The sequence below is a fragment of the Octodon degus genome, unplaced genomic scaffold (assembly GCF_000260255.1).
Source record: "Octodon degus isolate 3935 unplaced genomic scaffold, OctDeg1.0 scaffold00187, whole genome shotgun sequence".
In the NCBI taxonomy this organism is placed as follows: Eukaryota; Metazoa; Chordata; class Mammalia; order Rodentia; family Octodontidae; genus Octodon; species Octodon degus.
The window spans coordinates 3070393-3076828 of NW_004524763.1; positions in this window are offsets into that span (position 1 = coordinate 3070393).

Below are 6436 nucleotides of genomic sequence, written 5' to 3' on the forward strand. Positions count from 1 at the left end.
ATGAAAGCACAAGTATAGTCTCCCAACCCATAGACAGCACTGAACTGGAGTAGTGATAATCTCTTTTACTTTGGCTTACCTGCCTAGAGACTAAGTACATTGCTCTTTCCCATTTCTCCCTAAGTTCAACACTGTATGGGCAGAGAGTTTCTTCAGTAATATAATCAAATATTATATTTCTCTGTTACAACAATCATGCTTAGACACTGTCTAATTAAACTCACAGCAATCCTGTTTCCAAGTTCTGTAAGCTCTGTCTTACAATTTAAGTTAGTGAACTTATGTTAGAAATGGGATAGATACTCCCTAAATTTATGTCTCTTTTTTCCTGGACACTCACCTAGATTGCCTTTATCATAACCAGTTACATTAGGTATGTTACATCATTGAGGGTTTTGTTGTTGTTTGTATTTAGGACAGGGTGTGCAGGGTCCCAATGCCTAGATCAGACTCCTAGTGATCCTCCTGTTTACAGCCTCCCAAGTGCTGGGATTACAGACATGTGCCACTATGCCCAGTCTCAATTGCTGGCTCAGTGTGCCCCAGGGGCAGGGCCAGCATGGCAGGCCAGAAGATCAAATTCCTGGCCCCTAGGTCTGCCTAAGCAGGCACTTTAATCCACTGAGCTATTTGGCTGGCCCTACATCATTGAGTTTCAAGAAATTCAATGTGTGTACAAGGTGTGGTGAACACTTCTTCCCAAACTAGTCCACAAGATCCTCATATTTTCAATTCAATGCTATTTCAGTCTAGATGAGAATGGAGAACCCAGTGACCCTAGAAAGTAGTAGAACCAATAAATGGAAAGATTCTGGTTCTCTGAGTATTCACATGAAACAGAATTACTCCTCTTACCTAACACATGCACAAATATTGATTTCTCTATTAGACTGTAATATGAGTGATAAGTACACATTCATTTTGTTAAGCCATTGAAATTTGGAGGTTGTAAGCCTGTCCTTTCTTGACCAATTCAGACTCCATTTCTCTCTCTCTCTCTCTCTCTCTCTCTCTCTCTCTCTCTCTCTCTCTGTGTGTGTGTGTGTGTGTGTGTGTGTGTGTGTGTGTGTGTGTAGAATCTGGAATGATTACCTGTGATTTTTACTAAACTCTTTCCTCTTAAGATAGTATCTTAGTTACTTTCTATATCACTAGAACAACATACCAAACACCCAAAAATTAATGGAGCAGAGGTTTATTGGTGCTCACATTTTAGAAGTGGGCTGCACAGTCAGCCAGTTTTAGGTAGATGGGGCATGGTGAAAGAGTCTAGTAATGGATATTTGTTACTTGTGGCAGATGGGAAGCAAAGAGAGTGAAGGGAAGAGCCAGAGAGATGCTGACTCTCTAGGTCATGCCCCTAGTGATCTGCCTCCTGTGACTAGACTCTTTGTCCTATATCAAATCAGCTATAATGCCCCATAATTTTTCCAAAAGCCCTGCCTGTGATCACACAAGGACTGGGGGTGGGGGAAACCAAACTAGAGTATTCTGCCCATGGGTCTCAAAAGCCTCACCTACATTTTCCATGCAAAATACATTTAGTCCATCTCTAAGAAATTGCAAAGTCATAACAGTTTCAGAATTACTGAAAAGTCCAAGTATAAAATCTCCTCTGAAACTCTAATCAAGTTCTTCATTCAGAACTCTGTAACAATCAAAAGGTAAGTTAGGCACTTCCAACATACAATGGCACAGGATAAATGTTCTCACTCCAAAAGGAGAGAAGAGGGAGATGGAAAAGAACGGGATCAAAGCAAGACCGAAACTCAGCAGATCACACATTAAATCCTGTAGCTCCGTGTCCAATGCCATGGCAAGATTTGGTGACATATGCCTCCAAAGAACTTGAAGAGGCCTGCCCCGAAGGTACTGCTGCTGGCTGTAATCCTTGGCTTCTCTCTTCAGTTGGCTTTGCTCACACTTTGCAGTTTTACTCATGTTCTTGGCTTTTCTAACATTCTAGGGTCCTCAGTGCACTTTCAGCTTCATTTGCACAGCTTAGTGTACTACCCTGCTTACAGCCTTCTTGGGAAATCTTAGCAGAAGTCTTCCTGACTTCACAACTCTTGCATTCTGCATGACTGTGGTTTTACATGATGGTACAATGTCTGCTGCCAGCTCCTGCAGTTGCCAGTCCCTGTTGGGCCATAGCTCCAGAGGCCTCCAAACGTCTGGAGCACTTAGCACTGTGAATCATGTCCTAGTAAACAATTCCCTAGGTTCTTCTGAGAGGCAGTGCCCCGAGGCTCTCTTCACAAAGCAGTCTTTCACTTTTGCAATTTTCAACCTGCAAAGGCAGGAATCTTGCTGATTACTGACCTTCCTCTAAGTCATTTTTTTTTTCTATTTTTCTGATCCAAAGTATGTGGCTTCTCTTTTTTAGTGTTTTGTTTTGTTTTCTTACCTTTTTATTTGTGGTAAATAATGATTACGTTCATTGTGGAGAGCTGCTAGGTATACATAAAACATTCTTCTTACAATTCAATTTACATAACAATTCTTTTTACATCCCCTTCCCTTTCTTTTCCCCTCACTTCATCTCCTGGTCCCCTTTTCATTTATCCATCTCCTTTTCTTAATGAGTATCATTTATTTTGATCTTTAATATATTTATGTGTAGTATTTCTCATATAAAAGAAACCATAAGATATGTAAGCCTTATGTGTCTGATTCATTTCACTTAACATTATTTTCCTAAAAATGATTCAATTTATCCTGCTTTATACCAAAGTAGTACTCTTGTATATATAAATACCACATTTTCTTCACCTGTTTCTTTATTGAGAAATATATATGCTAAGCTTTTGAAGAACCAAATTGTGCTCTGCTTCATCTTTGCAGGGAAAATAGTGGAAAAGTTCAAAATGTTTTTTTTTTTTTCTTGATTTTCAGTATAAACATGGCTAAAAGCCCCAACAATGTCCATACCGAAGTCCCAACGTTAAGCTGCTTTAAAATTTCCAATATCAGATTAATTCAGTCCTCTTTCTGTACTCTGTTTCCTACAGAGTCTCAAATTATAAGCAAATCATACACAAATTTTATTCCATAACATAACATAAGCTCAAGTCTGACTGTCTTTGTTTTTAACTAAAACCCCCCAAGCCTGGTTTTTACTGCCAGCCTTTTTATTGGCATGCTGATTTTTTAAGCTGTGTCCATAATTTCCATCAAACTCAAGGTGTAACATTCTAGTGCTTCTCTAGCTAGCACCTCCAGACTTTCCAACCTCTTTCAAACCACTTTTAAAGGCCTTTGAGCCACATAGTCAGGTAGTGTTTCAGTAATGATCTTATTTCTTTGATCACAAAATCTATTTTAGTTACTTTTCTCCCCACTGAGACAAAATACCTGACACCTGTAACTGAAAGGTAAAGAAGGTTTTTTTTTTTTATTTTAATTTTAGCACTGGCCCTGTCCTCCAGGCACACTGAGCCAGCCACAGAATCCAGACATGGTGGTGCATGCCTGCAATCCCAGTGCTGGGGAGGCTGAAAACAGGAGGATCACTAGAAACTCAAGCTGCGTAGCAAGACCCTGTACCAAATACATAAGAAATAAATAAATAAAATAAATAAATTTTATTTTAAAGAAGATAAAAATAAAATTAAAAATTATACAGAATTTCAAAGCAAGATGATAGGAAATTAACAATGGCTGTTACATTATATATTGTTATCTTCAAGGTAGCTGTTCAGGGGCCGGCCAGATAGCTCAGCAGACTAAAGTGCCTGCTTAGGCAGAGCGCAGTGGCCAGGGTTCGATACCCGACATGCTGTGCTGGCCCTGCCCCCAAGTGATTGAGATTGGGCGTGGTGGCACCACACCTGTAATCCCAGAGCTTGGGAGGCTAAAGACAAGAGGATCACTATGAGTCTGATCTACATAGTGAGACCCTGTAGTCCCTGTAGACCCTGTACCAAAAACATTTTAAAAAGTAGCTGTTCAGATTATAAGATATAGGTATACAAAATTGATCAAAAATTAATCATTAATTTTCAATAAACCAATAGAAATTCATAGTACAATTAGCTATTGTGTGTGTGCATGTATTTCCTTTCTTCTTTATTTTCTCCATCCTATTGTCTCCTTAGTGTAAGAAACTCAAATAGTATATAAAATCTGAAAGGTAGAATAGATATTGTAAAAAAGAAAGCAACTGCTCCAAAGGAAAGAACAACCAAGATAAGGGAAAGGAGGAGAGGTTTATTTTGGCTCATATTTTAGAAATTTTGGTCCTTGCATGGTTGGTTGGCTCCAGGCAGAAGTGGCATAGTAGATAAGTCTACAGAAGGAAATTTCTCACTTCATAGCAGACAAGAAGTAGAGAGAGTGAAAGGAAGAGATGGTAAAATGGTCACACACTCCAGCTCACACCCCCAGTGACCTAGCTCTTCTGACCAGATCCCATCTTCTAACACAAATAAGATACAACACTTGGTAGTGCAATCACTCTCCCAAATCTCTGCCTATCATTCCATGAGGCTTTGGAGGGATGTCTAGCTATAAGTCATACCAGATCACTACACTGGTTTTTCTTTTCTTCCCTAAACCTTAACTGTTACAGATCTTGGAAGCTACTGCTGTAACATGAAAAGATGTCTCTTTTACCCTCATTCTGTTCTTATTCTCAGTACAAGTGTCTTCTTTTCTAGGAAACTTTTCCCAACCCATCAGCCAAGCAAAAGAGCTTTCCTTCCTGTTCCTTTCTGTTTTCTTCCCGGTCCTAGCTGTATGATTGTACTTTCCACTACTACCTAGTAATGTTCAGCTATTTGTCAATTCATGTCACTAATGGACCTACAGTTTCCTATTAACTTGTTTCCAGGTATGTGCAGCATAAGACTTGTGAAGAGAATGAATAAAAAAATTGAAATAATAAATAAAAAGGACTAACCAACTGAGAAAGGAGAACAGGAGGATCACTAGGAGTCTGAGCTAGAGAGCAAGACCCTGTACCAAATATATAGTAGCAAGAAAGAAGACCTGCAGTTTTCTTACAAAATGGTACTATGTGCAAGCATATGTAAAATAAGGTACCTATGGGTCTAGAACAAAGATCAACATTTTTTTCTGTAAAAGGGCAGAGAGTAAATATTTTAAGCTTTTGGAGTCAGCTGTTCCATTTCACAACTACACAACTTGTCCATTATCTTGATAAAGCAGCCTTACATGTATGAGGAGATACTATTATAAATGATGAATGTGGCTCTGTTCCCCAAAATTGCCTATGATCATTCAATTTTGAATTTCATTTAATGGCCACCTGTCATGAAGTATTCTTCTTTTGATTTTTTTCAATAATTAAAAAAACTCTAAACTACTTAAAAGCCCATGGCAGGGAGGAAAGCAAGGAAATGTGTTTATGGCCTATAGGCAGTGGTTTGTCGACCCTTGGTTTAGAAGATTAAGTCTAGGTTTACACTGTGGAGTGATTGTTTTATTAACTGGACTGTATTTGCATTCAATTTTTACTATATAAAATAAAAATTATAAATATTACTTATAACATATTACTAATATTATTTATTTATTTACACATGATGTTTAAACAATTACCAGTATTTAATTAATTAAATTAAATTAAATTTATTTATTTAGGCAGAACCAGCGATTGAACTCAGGCCCTTGTGCTTGCCAGGGAAGTGCTTATTCTACTGAGCCATTTCCCCAGCCCTCTAATATAATTTAAACTGATACAAAATAGTAAGGGCAAAAAGGGTTTGAGAACTGGAGAACAGGCTTGTGTCAACTTTAAATCTCTGCAAGTTCATAAATACTGCAATTTTTTCTTTGACAGCTAACATCTGATGGTAAATCCTTGAAGTTCAACAACATGAGAAAACCGCTGAGGAGCTGTATGTGGTGAGAATATATTCTCCCCTTCACTGACAGTATGAAAAGTAAGAAGACTACTATGGAGAAGATTATCACTATTTTTGTACCATCTAAAAGTGGACAAATTAAACTTGTTTTGATTTTCAGTAAAAGAGATGTCAAAGTATTATAGTTGTACACATTATACTGGACTTAGTTCCTAGAAAAAAGATTTTCTTGGAGTTATTTTCCAATGACTCATGGGAACAGAGTTAGAAAGAATATGTAACGACACCCCAAATTGGTTAGGAAAGTTAGGGGCAGAGAAATGTCCAATGTCAGTGGCAGGGCTAGGGGAAGACCCTGTCTCTGAATCCCATTGCAGTGCTCTTTCTACTTAATCAAGGCTTTAAAAACCTTTTGCAATGTTTTAATGAAAACTTCCCAAGGTTAAGTTTAGCTATATTTTATGAGTCAGCTTTCCTATCCCTACAACACAATACACAATTCTCGTAACTTGAAAGAGAAGGGGGGCTGGTGAGATGGCTCAGTGGTCTAAAGCACCTACTTAGAACAAGCTTAGCAAAGCACAGGGACCGCTGTTCAATCCCCCAGC